At 36.2% G+C, this 16,643-nt stretch overlaps 1 long non-coding RNA gene across 1 annotated transcript in view; it reads left to right on the forward strand.

Annotated features, from left to right (window-relative positions):
* Window positions 1-9,207: 9,207 nt before the first annotated feature.
* Window positions 9,208-16,643, forward strand: part of LOC116300065 (uncharacterized) — a 33,377-nt gene continuing 25,941 nt past the window's right edge. The window contains exons 1-2 of the long non-coding RNA XR_016120539.1: window positions 9,208-9,304; window positions 15,137-15,192. This is a non-coding gene — a long non-coding RNA (uncharacterized LOC116300065). The remainder of the gene's footprint in view (window positions 9,305-15,136; window positions 15,193-16,643) is intronic.

Genomic DNA, 16,643 nt, shown 5'->3' on the forward strand with positions numbered 1-16,643 from the left:
GAGACTGGGAACGACCTAAATGTGGGACTGAATTTTTTTGGGAGCACTAAATGGCGATGGTGCTATTTTTGATCTCCCCTGACCAAACTCAGTCGCAATATCCTGTAACCATAAAGTTGCTATGATTTTGAATCTACGAACACACGGTGTAACATTCCTCGCAATGTTGCAGGAAACTGAAGTCGCGAGGCATGACACATGACGCAATTTGTTGCACGCAATATATGTTGTTGAAGTAGAAAACTATCCTACTCCAGCAACCTTGCCTGCAATATTTCGAGGAATGTCGCACCGTGTGTCTGCGCATGAATCAGTTTTTCAACTATTAAAATCAATGGCTTTGTCACACACCAGTCTTACTGTACGACTACACTGGCCAACCAAGGCCACTCAGACAAATTTTCATACAAATTAGCCAATCACGATTGAGTATTTAAACAATAGAATCTGTAGAAAATTTTCACATTTCCCTTTTTAAAATGATATACATATTTTACTTTATACTTGTGTGTGTATGATCAGAAGTGAACAAGATACAGTTTAAAACCCAGAATCATCTGTTGGGTGGCCTTCGTTGATGTAGTCGCACTGTAAAGTGGATTTCATAAGTTCCAAGTCAATGCTTGTAACCGTTTAACCCGTTTCGAATATTTTTAAAAACCGCATTTTTAAATTCCATTTTTAAATTTTTTTAGTTCACACGTAGCGTATTCGAATAGTTTTTGCCATTCCACACGTATCTGTCTACGAAAAGTTGCGTTTTCAAGTGGCGTAATTACTGGAAACGTATGGACAGAAGGCCAATCTGCAAAGAAAAAGATCCGTTTTCAAAAATATCCGGATATAAAATAACATAACACAAACATGCAAATACCCATGAAAGAGCACTAAAAAGGGTTTGTCGTCTACAAGCAGCATTAAATGTCTTCTCCTTAGTGTTAAGACTCACCTTAGTCTTGGAATTCTCTATATCCTTTTAATACAACGTTTTCCTAAGTAGGAAGGAAACGTTCAAGGGCATTTTCTAAGCCGCGCCTAATTATTTGATGTACTTGTAACCGATTGGAGCTTTTCTCCCAGTGTGACATGTGCTTGTAAATATATATATATATATTTACTTATCTCAAGGGCCATGTGGACATGCATCCTGACTTATGGGGCTTTAGTTAATAATCTGTTGTAGTCCTATACTCGATGCGTGCTTAGATATTACATTGTACGTGTTCGAGGTTTTTATCTGGATCCGCATCTGAACGGTTTTCTTAACTTAGTTATTATATAAACGTTAAAACGCTAGGGCGATGGTTGAATTTCAATGCAAATCCGAGCACGTGTGTCTTAACTGGTTTAAAAAACAATCAAACCCTATTTTAAATGTTTGATGGAGGGTTTGAATTTCGATGGAAAACCTCTCCCGGGTTTTGAATTCAGCCCCGCTCTCCCCTGTTAATACCAATGCTGAATTCAAAACCCGGGACAGGTTTTCCATCGAAATTCAAGCCCGACATCATACAATAGAAATAGGGCGTGGTTGATATTTAATTGAAAGTAAATACAGTTGATACTGTGATCTGGGATACTCAGTCCTTGGCTCCGAATTCAGTTTGATGAATTTAGAATATCGTAGGTACATGCGCGCTAAGGCTACAGTGGCGATCAATGTGTGAAGATAATTTGTTTTATCTTTAGGAAGAGTTCTGGTGTTCTAAGAGATATTATATGAATATTTTGAAGCTGTTTTTTGGCTAGTTGAACTGAAGGCACACGAATGAGTGCTTGGATATATTGCTCTGTATACGATCGACTTTTATCGATTTTACAGGATTATCCATCCTTCTAATTATCATCCATTCTTTCATTCCATCCTATTCATTTATCCATCCATGCCTTTTATCTTTCCATCCATCTCTGTCTCCCTTGTTCCGACCCTGTTTCCTCCCTAGCTCTTCCTCCCTCTGCCCTTCTATCGTTTTCTAGATCCATTCTTCCATGCATTTGTCATTTATTCTTTTATCCCATGCAGTTCGTCCATTACATTCCTCCCATTCATCCCTACCTTTCATGTCATACAGCACATTTCTCACGTCTAAATAATCCAAAAAGTCACTTTTATTCTTACTCGTGTAGATCAAACAGCACACACAATCCATCCTTTCGTTCATTCATCCGTCCATCCATTCTTTATCCCATTTATTCACTCTTGCCTTCCATCCATGCCTTCATTTATTTTTTCCACATCATACATAATACAATACATCAAACGTTACCCAGCAGATGTTCACCCAACACGTGACACTCCATGGGATGTTTTGATCCTGTCGGATCGAAAAAGCTCGTTTTCATTTAATGACCGTCACATACTTCCATTCATGCCTTCATTTACTTTTCCCCACATCATACATAATACAATAAATCAAACGTTACCCAGCAGATGTTCATGCAAACACGTGACTCTCTTTGGAATGTTTTGATCCTGTCGGATCGAAAAAGCTCGTTTTCATTTAATGACCGTCACATACTTCCATTCATGCCTTCATTTACTTTTCCCCACATCATACATAATACAATACATCAAACGTTACCCAGCAGATGTTCATGCAAACACGTGACTCTCTTTGGAATGTTTTGATCCTGTCGGATCGAAAAAGCTCGTTTTCATTTAATGACCGTCACATACTTCCATTCATGCCTTCATTTACTTTTCTCCACATCATACATAATACAATAAATCAAACGTTACCCAGCAGATGTTCATGCAAACACGTGACTCTCTATGGAATGTTTTGATCCTGTCGGATCGAAAAAGCTCGTTTTCATTTAATGACCGTCACATACTTCCATCCATGCCTTCATTTACTTTTCCCCACATCATTCAAACGAGACACAGTTAAAACTCAACAACACATCAAATGTTTCCCAGCAGATGTCCATGCAAACACGAGACACTCCATGAGATGTTTTGATCCTGTCGGATCAAAAAAGCTCGTTTTCATTTAATGACCGTCACTTTTATTTATGTGCCTTCTACATTGAAGAGTTTTGTGTAGTTGTTCAAGATTCTAGTACCTTCTTATGCCGACAACACTTGAATAGACATCCAGATAAAAAGATTATTCTTAGTAGATTATTATTGCTTTAAGGCGATAATACCATGTGATTATATGCAATTGAAACTATTGTTTTCAGTCATTTTTAGGTTGCTTAAAGAGGAAACAGTTGAGAGAGTTAAAATATTATGAAACCTGCCACATTTCTGTCTTGTGTATTTATTTTAGTTAATGGTGGCAAATGTACTAGACAACAGTAACAAATCGTCTGAAATTTTATAATTTGTAAGGCTTTGTTATTTCTTTTAGTTTTGTTTTCAAAATCCTTGTATACTACGTCTAAAGTCTTTGTTTTTTACCCCCACCTTTAGATTGTCCTTTAGTAAAGTTGTACTAAACCATAGTTATTGAGTGGAATGGTTTGGAAACTCCATAGAACAAAGCTATTGTTTTGCCTTTGATGTTGAATCATACCATCACGTGTTACTGACGGTGCACAATGAACCAAAGTAAGTATGGCTGAAAATACTCATTTCCTTATTATTTTCATGCATGAACACTTTGAAAGTAAAAACTTTTATTCCATGACAAAAAACCATGCGTATATATATTTCCGCGCAGATACAGTTAAGTTACTAGATGATAAATAAAAAAGCAATCATATAGGACTAATTAACAAATAATACATATTTTAGAACGATTTTTAAGGGTAAAAAACTTTTATATTCCCTAATACTGTGAAAAAATGGAGAAAATTTTCCTTCACTGTGCACTGTCAACGTCATATGACAATGGATAAAGACATAGAACAATTAGTTTCCAAGCCATTCCACTCCATTAACTATGATTAAACGCACCGCGTATTGGGTGATACTAATCGTCCTGGTTAACTTGTACTGATTTCGTTGTTAGCCTGTTATTTAGTTCGTAATTTCTGCCGTACTATTTCATATTACATTTAATGATTTTAAGCTACCCTGTTTTGATATCAGCTAAATCCCTATTGCATCTATAATTTATTATTAATTATTATAGTAATTATTAGTTATTGTAATTATTGATTATAATTCAGTATCAATTATAATTATTAATCATTTATTATGATTATTAATAATTGTAAAGAGCATAGAGACTCGTTTTATTCGCTCTTAAGAATCTATTATTATTATTATTAATATTATCTTCTTTTTTTTTAATCATTATTATTATTATTATTTTATCATTATTATTATTATCATCATTTATTATTATTATTATTATTATTATTATTATTATTATTATTATTATTATTTATTATTATTATTATTATCATTATTATTATTATTATTATTTACTGGTGCTCCGACTAAATCAACCAAGAAATTGTTTCAGGGTTCGATCAAAGATTTTTTTATTCACCTCTCCTGCACAAAGCTATAGATACTTAGCTTTAAATTACTCCTAATGACCATAAATACTGTGTGAATTTTATAGCTTCTACTTTCAAACATTTGATAAACACAATCTAATATTCTTGTTAATTTTTTTCATTATAAATTTGATCTCGTAAAGACCAGGGACTGAAAACGTTCAGATCTTGATAAAAATTACAAAAAAAATGCGTACTCGTAAATGCCAGGAACGTCCAGATCTTAGTAAAAATTACAAATATCTTGGACGGGATTTGAGCCTGATGCGTATATACCTAGATAGAAGAAATATTCGCATTTTAACAGCAGTTTGAATTTTTTTTTGGTTGTTGTTTTGCCTGGAGCAGCTGTACAGGAATACATCCTTAACTTTAGTCTATTCTCTGTGCTCTTCCTTTGAATGGATGTTTATTTAAGCTGATGATATCTTTAAGTTCGCACAGTTATAGTGACATAAAGGAAAGGCTGGGGCGTGCTGGTAAAGAGTGCTAGAAATTTTGGCCCATTTATTGATTTGTTGACGTTTTGGCCTGCTTAGTGTCACGTGACGCCGGCGCATATTAATGAATGAATCAGGCACAATAGTAATAATTAAGAACAATCTTTATTGGTAATTGCAATAGTATCTACGTATTCTGTAAATCCGGCAGGGTTTACACCTTTTTTACCCTTGTTTGCGCAGGTGTGTTTCGGGTTGGTTGAACGGTTTATTAAGTAATTAGTTATAAGCAAGTACAAAACATTTTAAATTACTGAAAATATTGAAATTGAATAATAGGATTCTTCTACTTAGCTTTTGATCTATGAAATTTTGGGGCGGAATTTTTTCAAGTTGCTTTTGCTGTTTTCGATGACTTTTGGTTTCTTCATAGTCACATTTGAGTTTGTCATTGATGAGAAAGAAAGAAATACAAATAGGAAAAAAAGGAAAAGATTATCTTCGAAAATTCCCTTAGAAACTCTTCTTATGACTTAAAAAAAATAGCATTTTATGCGCATTTGAAAACTTATGTTAATATCTGCACAATATAAATACGTTTCATTATTATTTACTTTCCCGATAGCTATAGGTGCCCCGACACCACCCCTAACAGTTTAGTCCAACCGCGCGCCTAATGAGAATCAGCTGAATGTAGACTCCGGGAGCTGCAGAGCACTCGAAAAAAAAGAGAAACAGTCAGCTACGCCTTGTGTTCCTAGGCTTGCTTCTCTTTTGCTTAACAGCTCCCAGCTCCGCGTGTTTATGTCCGTACAGAGACATGCGCCTTCGTTTAATATTCCTAAATTAAACTTCCCCAACACTACCCATGACAGTTCCACGAGGATCGACCAAATATATACAGTAAATATTCAGCATAATCATATGTTCCAGATCATCAACCATGATAATACGTGATGTGCTCTCTTTAATCTTAACAAAAACGTCGTTTACTCCATTCATAGATCAGACAACATACCGAAGGTTTCAGAAAGAATTAAGTCTCATTATTTCATTTAAAATGGAAAAAAGAATAAAAGAGAAACTTGAATGTCTTATAATCGTGATCAATAGCACCTCAGCTCGTTGACTTTTGTGTATTCAGCTGCTCCAACATTTGTTGCACCGATTGGTTTTTTTCTAAGCTTAGTTTTTTTTTATGATCTAGAATTTCGCAAGTGAGTAGAGTTTATTAGGTTTCTCTTGATTTGAGGGTTTTTCTTAAGGTTCTCTGGTTCTCTGGTTTCCCTCCCCCCGCGCATAAACACACGTCCAATTTCATTTTGATGTGTTAGTTAGCCGTGCTCTGCCTTAGATCAGCCCGGAGGTTGTTTCAAGGCATCGATGAGATTTCAAGAATCGATATAATAAAATATAATAATAATAATAATAATGATAATAATAATAATGAAATCAAAGGCTCAAACTTTATTTGTCGGTCGGTACCTAAGAGAATCATTCCCTCAGGTTTACCTTTCATGAAGTTTTGACTGTTGCACCAAGAATAAAATGAATTTTTTTTATAAATAAAGATAGGAAAGAAAGAAAAATAGAAAGAAAAAAAATGAACGAAAAATTTCTAGCCTACCAACTATCACATAGAGTAGTTATAGGATAAATGTGGAAATAAGTTTAAGTTGCTATGGGGAAAACGATAGGAGTGAACGAGTATGAATGAGTTACCTAGCAATAGGACAAACCAAACGACACTCAGGAGCACGATCCTGGCAAACAAGCTCGATTATTATACAGATATTTCGACATATAGACAAACAAACATTACACAATATCACATTTCTTGACGCTTTTTTATTATTAAAAATGTTCCCTACTTAAATAAATACAAAATAGTGTTATGTATTTACAAATTATTTAGAAATTGTAAATCTTTATTCGTATTGTTTTCTCCTCGTCTTTTCTCGCAGCAATTTTAATAAAATTTAAAAATCTTTCAAATTGTCCGAGAAAATAAAATAATTTTCGAAGGACATTAATACTTCTTAAACCAATTGCAACTCGAATCCCAAAGCATGAATAGATTAGTTTGAGCAGATGTTAGATAAAGATAATTCTAATAAAGTAGGATAATGACACTAAGAAAAAGTCCCGAATAGCTTAATCCTAAAAGCCATAACGATTTATATAACATACATGCTTTTCTATTTTCTTAGTTAAAAATTTCAATTGGAAAGTGAAACACTAGATATAAAAATTACTAGAATGTTTCTAAAGCTATAGCTATTAATTCAACTGGTCGATTTTCATAAGATCATATCTAGAAGCTATTAAGGTTTGTTAGATTCCGTATTCTTGATGCAACCATTCAAGTACTTTTCTATCAATCTGTTCTTCATCTTGGTGCATTTTCTCTCTCAAAAGTTCTTGTTTTTCTGCAACAGTTCTGAATGTGCTGTCATTATAAGATAAATATTCTGGCGGGAAAAAGTCTGGGAATTTCTCCATGGCATAGACAAGCTCGTCATCGCTGCAACTATTCGGTCTTGTAGAATTTCTTGATCTGCTTATTTTTGGTGATGCTCGGTTAGAATAGTTGTTGAATTTGCCTTCACAACAGTCCTTAAGGAGTCCTAGATTTGTAAACGGTAAATCTACGATTCGTTCTTTGCTGTCTTGTCTTGCGGTCATGCCACAAAACTGGTCAATCTTCTCCTTGATGCACTTGTGTCTTTGCATTTTGCTCACGGGATCAATACTTTTGAACGACGTTTGGCTAAGTTTTTCTTCTCCCTTCTTCCTTCTTGGATCAATTGTGAATGCTCTACGGACTCAAGATAGACTTGATGCTGCGTCGAATAAAATTTCTTCCAATTTTCCACTGAAGAAATCTCCACCAATTTTATATGACTAGATTCGTTCGTCGGTCAGTGCTTTAAACCTTCTGCCCATATGGTAACATTGACCTCTATATATACCAACCCGTCCATCCCAGCCAATCACGTTCTACTATTAAACATGGCACGAGACCTTGTTCTACCTCAATTATACCTACAGCTAAGAACCCACAAGAGGAATTGCCTCATTTATTATACAGGCAGGTCACGTTCGCAGGAAAAAACCTTACAGATTGTGCAACATTTCATAATACTATCCCATCAATCATTAACTTGTTTTAGCCTCGACACCTTGGGGGATTAGCACTGATCCTCTAAATAAAAGTAATGAAGACGTCCCCTTATTTTCCAAAATCGTTTTCAAGGGAAAAAATAGAATAATCCAAGTTGGAGAAGTTCAGTTAATTGATATGTTTGATTTTTGTTGGTAACAATTTTACATTGAAGGGTAAAGAGTATTCGGTTCAAATTCACGGCGATCTCCAAGACGGCTTTGTTTGATCAAGTCCTTTGTTTTCACTACCATTGTCTTGGTGTGCTCCCTTTTCACACGGTGTCCAAGACCCCTTGTGTGAAGAGATGAGGTTACTAGTTGAATACAGTAGCTAGTCGAGGAAGTTTTACTCCCGTTATTCGAGTACGATTTTGTTTACCCTTGTAAAAACCATTGCGAACCGAACACCCGATGTTCCGTACACGCAAGCTGTTCAACTGTCAAGGGAACGATCTTGAGTCGGTTCTAGAATGAAATAGAATACATTTCGTGGCATCTTTTCGAACACATATTTGAGCCATTATCAAATATTTCCATCACAAACACCTTGCAACACTGAACACGTAATAGGTTTTAGCTATTATATTTGAAAAGTTTTCTAGTCATTAAGTGGCAAAGACCCGGCAAAGATAATCAAAAAAAATTGATTGCTTTTCAGTGTTTTCGTATTCAAATTTCTGCGGCTTGGCTATGTAGGTGAATTTACGTTATTTCATATCGATTCCAGCGCACGAAAGCAATTTAACTTTTTTAATAGTTTTTATTGTAGGATCAAGAGCCATTATCACATTTTAGGAGAAAAATAAAGTCTTTATGAGGCAATTGATGTAACGTTTTCTAATTGTGCACGTTGAACTCCGAGGAAAGCGACACGTGAAAGAAATCTAGATTTTAAAAAAACCCACGCAGGACTCTTTCGTGGAATTAGAATTTTGGGTTCCCTGTGGTTCTGTAATCGATGTATCTCTAAGAGCTACGCATGCGCCGGGTTATTGTTAGGAAAGGAAAGGAAGTAAGAAAGAATCTGTAGGACCAATTTGTATGACATGAATATAAATTTCATGAATAGTGGTAGATATTTTTAACCAAAAATGCTTCGTATTTCTGAACATCTCTTTTTTTCTTTCCAACAGTCAGTTTTGTCAAAATTGACAACTTTATAATTACTGGCGTTGAGGCTGATTAAAGATGTCATAACAGGTTTGACAAGTTTTGACAAAGAAATCTCCAGTGAGGATTGGAAGGTGAGAAACGTGTTTAATTGAAAACGAAATGTAACAGATTCGTGCTACTATAATCAGTAAAAGACATGTTACTATTCAGTTTTACGAACAATACTTGGTTATGTCCTTTTCCATACAAAGAAACGTTGCGAAAAAGTACAGAATTTTAAAAGAATTAATAATTTATAGAAATATTTGAACGCCAATGTTCTTTCATGGTCGGATCTGCGGTAACGACCGGTCGAAAACGCGACCAAATCTTTGATTGTACCGACCCTTCCAATGTAAAAGGTTTCTGCTCTGATCTTCAGATGGATAAAATTTAAGTGCTGATGAAAAACTTGTTAAAACATTGCTTTTCTTACATCCCAAGGGGTTGTATTATATAATTAGATATGCGTGGTGCAGATCATCTCGCTACACAAGGCGATCAAGGCTAATCTGTTACTTATCGCATAGACCAAAGCAAAGTCTTTATTTCAGCAGTATGATTAAAATCCCTGCTAATAACATGTCCTGTTTCCGCACGTACGCACCTCTGTAGAGACCAAACCCGACCACCTGGGTTATCCGACTACTCGATCAATTCAACCGATAAATTTACTGCTATCTTACTAATCGCAAAGTCGTTATCGTGGCAGTATAATTAAAAATCCCTGCTAATAAGATAAAGCGTTCCAACACGTACGCTTCTCTAGGGACCCTGTAGAAACCCAACCTGACCACCTGGGTTATTCGACCACTCGATCATTCATTCGATCAATTCAGTTCTATTTTACTATAGTGATCAAACTAGTACCAAAGAAAAGGTTGCAGCAGTGTAATTAAAATGCTTGCTAATAACATAGCCGCCGGTCTAGCATGTACACACCTCTCGGGGCCTCTATAAGCCAAACCCGACCACCTTGGTTATCCGACCACTCGATCATTCATTCGATTTTGCTATTTTACTTTAGTGATCAAACTTGTACCAAAGAAAAGGTTACAGCAGTGTAATTGAACTCCTTGCTAATAACACACCTCTCAGGGCTATCTACACCCCAAACACCAAACGACAACCTGGGTTATCTTTCATGTCCAAGTATCTCCTGAGTCACGTCTGAGAACGCCTCTGCGCGTCCCCATATAAGATACAACAAGATATATCGGATTTATTTGACCATTTAAGGTGAATCCTATGGGTCGTGAGAACCAAATGGTGCTCAGATGTTAGATGCATTACATCGTAAGGCATAATCAAGAGAAACCTTAAAAATCCGAATCCCACCACCTTCTTATTCCCACCTTTTCCCATATATCATCTGGTCACGAATACCAAAATAGTGATCTGATCTTAGTATATTTTACCAGTGAACGAACATAGATATAACTATAATAATAACTTTCATGTTTATAACGCGCGTTCCATTCATGCTCGCAACTACATCATCCACAATTTAGTCCTGATAATCAAACTTCTTAGGCGATTTTTCCAGTAATCTGCTGTCAAGTTGCGCAGTAGATTTATTCCAACACGTACATGTTGTTGTATGGGACAGGTGATCCTGGACAGGTGATCCTGGACACGTGCTCAGGATGGTCGATCAAAAGGATTATTTTTATTTTTTTATTTAAGTAGTAAATTGTAGATCACTGACTCACGCCCATCACGAGTGTCTTTTTTAGTCTATCCCATTTGGTTTAGATTTTTTTCCAGGGGGGAGGAGGGGGTGGAGGGATGCCGCGCAGTGATGTTCTAGAAGTTCTAGAACAAATGATGTCAAAACCAGCAGATAATAATAATAATAATAATACATTGTTTCATTCTTAACCATTAAAAACTGCTGTTCTATCTGCTCCTGTCTTCTGTCTTTCTGTCTGGCTCTCTGTCTCATCTTCTCTAGTTCTGTCTCTCTTCATTTTGAAGTTCGTCAATTTTGAACTCGCACACGACTTTCCCTCAGTTTTCAAGGGGGAGGGGGGGGGCAGAACTGCTTGAATGGCAAGGTTATAGAGAGTTCGAGGAGGCATCCTCTCTTTTGTTATAATAGCCCCTATTGTGAAGAGTCACGTCCCATTTAGAATTTCCTCTGGGCCACACGCAACCTCTTCTTTAGTTCCTACTTCAATATCCGTCAACAGAAAGAAATAATCTGAGATTAGTAAGCTTATAGTGAGAGACGATTGTGATGTTGTCATACGTTTTTGACATTTCATTCTGTCTTTAAATGAGTCTGTAAAGAAAACTATACAACTGAGTATTACGACTCTAAGCAATTAAAGCAAAGAGGATTTATTTATTTCCAAGCTTTCGAGTCACGTCTGAGAAGCCTTTGGTCCCATACCAACTGTACAGTCGGCTTTACCGTGTTTGTTTTACAGTTCTTTACGTTACAAAGATTCTCAAGGTTAGCGAGCTCATAGACCAATAAGGTAGTTTTATTTATGTCTTTGTATCTCCTGAGTCACGTCTTAGAACGTCTCTGGACCCGAAATACCCCACTGCTTTATCAAGTGATTGGTCAAGATCAGCTCGTTAATAGACCAATAGGGTATAGTTTGATTCACGTCTAAGTATCTTTGCGTCCAGTCATTAAAGGTCCAGAACCCTGCCTCCTATACGCAAATAAATGGGAATAGAACTCAAACAAAAAATAGACTGCTTTCATTTTTAAGGGACGCAGAAAGTGATTTCATTTATTTTTTCCACGTCTTGTTCTTGTCGGCCATATTTGGCAAAAAGTGTGGAATCTCGGAAAGAAAATGCCTTCGCCTATAAACTCAATTGAGGACTCCTAGAATATATATCGGGTAGTCCAACGAACCCCAAAACGAATACACTACCTTGCTAATGCAAATTTTCTCTGGTTCCAGTTTATTCTGGGGACAAAATTTTGTAATTTGTTGAATTAATGAGACGCATGGCCGTGCCTCACCTTTTTGCCCACCTGAGTAAATTGGAACGGAGAGAAAATTTGCATTACCAAAGTAATGTATTGATCCGTGTCAGATTTTAGGTCCCATAGAACATATGAAAAAGGGCGTGTCCCTTGCAATACCTTAATTCATCAGTTGTAGAAGAAGACAATGCTTTCATTAGCAAGAGTATTAGTGATCTTCCAAGATTTTAGTGTAGTAACATTTAATGATAAATTAGAAAGGTTCGTTTGGAAACAACAACCAAGGCCCTACCAGCGTCGCTATCATGTTTTCGGTGCATTCCAAATTCTTATAACTCTTCAGGGATTTAATATATCATATGACAACAGAACTTTCCAAAATTACTAATTTAGACATGGTCTTTCTTGTGATAGTAATTATTTTTTCAAATCATTCATTGTTCGTGGTGCTCGTTCCCAGTCTTACACTCGTTTTTCGTATGGTCTATAATGTGTGTACTACTGTATTTGTGGCGTTTTTTTACCGAGCAAGTATTGGTAAAGATTGGCGAGTTAATAGACCGATAGGTTAGTTTCATTCATCTCTCAGTATCTCTTGAGTCACGTTTTATGAGGAAGGTCCCGTAGCACGTGCGCTATCATTTTCGTGACTGTTTTGCAGGATTTTTTACTATTTTTCCTTCTTTCATTCTTTTATCGTCCTTTGTTCTTCATATCCTTCATTTCTACTCTCTTGTTTGTTTTTCTCCTTTTGTTCATTCATTATTACCGTTCTCTTTTTTTCTTTCTTTCTTTCATCCTTTTCATTTCCTTCCTTTCATTATTACCGCAGCTCTAATTATTTTTGAGAACTTTCCAAGATCACGGAAAAAAATTGGGTCAATCCAACATGGCGTTGCTACGCGAAAAAATGTCACGTGATCTATTGATGCAAATAGCTTATTTTTTCTAGCGCAAAATTATTATGTTTTTGCGGCTTTCAGTTTGTTAGCACTTGCTCATTAATGCATATTAGTAAAAATACACAGTTGATTATTGAAAATCTCGCGCGCTGATTGGTCGAGAAACTCACACTATCACACGATAATCATCACCAGCGATAATCCAAAATGGCGGCCAGCCGATTCGTTGCTGTTACCGGAAAAAATGTCTTTTATCTTCTTTTTTTTTTTCCTTTTTTTTTGTTGAAAGAATCACCTGTGTATTTATACTATTTGCCTCAGCCTCAGTGAATATAGGGGAATATTTACCTCGCCGCTCGAAGACTCGCGTCTCGGTAAATATTCCCCGATATTCACTTCGCCTTCGGCGAATAATTGTTAATTAATACAGGCAACCAGAAGATTACACAATAGACCTTTTCTGAGATAGCGAAAATGCTGTATTTGTACCAAAGCTAGACTACATTACATCCTGTTTATCGAACTCAAAAAAGGCCTATGGAAGGAAGGGTTTACGCCCTCACAGCGTACTAAGCAAGTTCTTCAAAGGGTTTTATTAAGTTCATGTCGTGAAGGCCTATACTATAATTTCCCCCCTATGCTCAGCTGCAGCTTATGCTATTGAGATTTCCAAAAACTAAAGGCGCTTTGTTAAAGCAAGTTAAGTCGAATAATTGGAGTTCATGCGATACTAAAGCGAAAGGAAGTCGATAAAAAATATGAGTTTCAGATGGGAAATGACACGATAACAAACGATATCATATCTCATTATGTCCCAATGTTATTCAATTATGGCTTTTTTTAAAGGATATTTTTTAACTTGCATGTTAAATTATTTCTTTGGTATCGGTACTCGAGCGGCTTTGAGTTTCTGTTGCTCGGGTTAGCCTCGTTTTAGAAATATAAACACCATTAAAAGGCTAGCTTCGTTTTAAGTATTTAGAAATATAAACACACTCGGAGCTGTAATATGAAGTAAGAAAGAAGTCATAGAGAAACAACTTCAACTTCAATTTTATTTTCAAATAATATAATGATAGACAATTACGACAATTAAGTGGAATATATGTTTAAAAACGAAAAAAAAAAAAACCAGACAAAATTTTATTGAAAACTTAATATGTAGATGTTAGGGTAGCTAAACACGAGAGGTAGCCGATATCAACATTGGTTTTCAAGCTGCGTTTCGACCAATCAGAAAGCGCGTAGTCATTCAAATATTCTATGTATAATATTATTAGGTTTCTAAAAAGATTCATGATATTTGAAAGTATTTCTACCGACCAAGGTGACAGCCTCTAAGATTACTGCTACAGTGTTTGTCAATATCATGGCAAGGGCGGCCCCGTCCACATGTATTCGGATATTTTTGGAAACGGACTATTTCTTTGTCGTTTGGCCTTTTATCCACACGTTTCCTGTAAATACAGCCACTTCGAAACACAACTTTTTTGAAAATAGATACGTGTTCGAGGAAACGGTTAGAAAACGCTAATTGTGAACGAGAATTTTTTTGAAGACGGGATAAAAAAACTGATCCTTTTAAAATATATTTAGATTCGTGTGGATGGAGCCTGACATTGGTACTAGGAATACTACAGTATCTTGGAAAGCCTATTTTGAACCATAATCTCTTGCGTTTGTCCTTTTTTGTCCCTACATTTTAAAAAACTATTCTCATTACTTTTTCATTCATTTATTTATTTACAATGAAGAAAGTTTTAACGTCAAATTCTTAGTATTCGCTTAGTAATTCCATGACTTTACCGTGTCGTGCACCGTTACAGTTCATAGTCATAACCAAATAAAAAGCGTGTGCGTGCTGATGTGCATATCATCATCATCGTCGTCATCATCTTTGAATCCACATTCGTATTATTCGCTTAGTAATTCCATACCTTTGCCGTGTCGTGCACCGTTACAGTTCATAGTCATAACCAAATAAAAAGCGTGTGCGTGCTGATGTGCATACCATCATCACCACATTTGTCTTCTGACTCTATATTTAGCAGCACTTTTCTTTTCCTTTGCAGCTGACGTTTGCCACAGCGATTGAAAAGCAAAATGATAAACGAAACAGGACTCCAAGGTAAGTTATTGATTCATAAATGCCATAGCCCAGCTTAATATTGCCTCGGACTAGTTTAATTGATTTTAATTCGTTCAATAAATAGTTCAAATAATATTGAGCCATCGATGAACTGAGCCCCCACATTATCTTTTCAGTCGCAGCGGTTGTAGGTTTCCATGGCAATACTAATTCCTTTTCATCTATGAATGGAGACGCCAAGAACCTATAGATCTTCACGGCTTTGAATACTGTATGAATAATTGCTTTCTATACAAGCTAAAAATCCGAAAAAAATCTTTGTCATCAAAATTTAGTCTAGTTATGTCGGGGAAAAAATCGTCATTAGAGTCCTTTAGCATCAGGTTACCGTCATCCTCGGGAACCCATGGGTAAATTTCTGTTGCTCCTTTTTTGCTCCCAGAAGCTTTTTTTCTTACTAGGAGCAGGCGTAGCTCAGTTGGTTAGTGCGCGACCTTCAGAGCTTGAGATCCACGGTTCGATCCGCCTGTTTCGACTTCTCTCTAATCCGTGTAGCTTCAACTTTGAATACTCTTAACACAAAGCACTGATGGAGAGAGGCAGGGGGTAAAGTGCGCACCGTCGGCTTCCATTGATAGCAGTTGAATTTCAACTGAAGGAACTACCGACGTTAAATATAGGTACTTTACTTTACTTTTACAGAATTTCACTCCTCGGTTCCCGAGGATGGTTTACCGCCCCAAATCATCCCCCGAACATGAAGAAACACTTGGCCTCAATGAATTTCAATACTGGCGGCTCTTCCCAGCAAAAACTTTGTTATGACGCCTTGCTAAACGTCGGCGAACGTTTGACGGAAACCGACTGACATCGAACTGCAATATGAGGTTTACTGTAGAAGCAAGACCAGAACGTCGTGCTAAGAGTCTCTATTAAACTCGAAAAGACAACCGTCCGGCTTATTTAACCCTGGAAAGATATGTATGTGTAACTTGATTATCTTGTATACTCTTATTTCGATACTCAAAAAAGTAGATAGCTTAAATTTTACACAGTTATTAATTTTCCAGGTAGCTTGCTGCTAAATATCATCATAGCATAACTTTCCCCATGTTTGCGAACAACCTTCGACCAGAAATATCTTAACGTAAATAAAAAAATAGAAAAATAAAAAAATATAAAGTAACCAATTCGCCAGACGTGTCATCATCGGCGTATTTTAAGTAATTGAATAAGGCGATCTTTCATGGAGATTTAACATTTCCGTTCGTTGAGCTTCATCAATCAAAACTAATCACTTAAGCTTTTAGACGAACTTTTAATAACATAACTTGTCTGCAGGCGAGACTGAGTCAAATGCACTTATTGTGGTATTGAATGGTATAGTGATTATTTATATAGTGGAGATGTTTGCAACTCGAAAACACGAAACGCAAACGAAATGGAAAAACTGAAATCAAGACTAAAAGTAAGGCTTTTTTAAGCAGTTT

The sequence above is a fragment of the Actinia tenebrosa genome, unplaced genomic scaffold (genome assembly GCF_029948245.1).
Source record: "Actinia tenebrosa isolate PJP-AT-01 unplaced genomic scaffold, QUT_ActTen_1.0 PGA_scaffold2__45_contigs__length_23673736, whole genome shotgun sequence".
Classification (NCBI taxonomy): Eukaryota; Metazoa; Cnidaria; class Anthozoa; order Actiniaria; family Actiniidae; genus Actinia; species Actinia tenebrosa.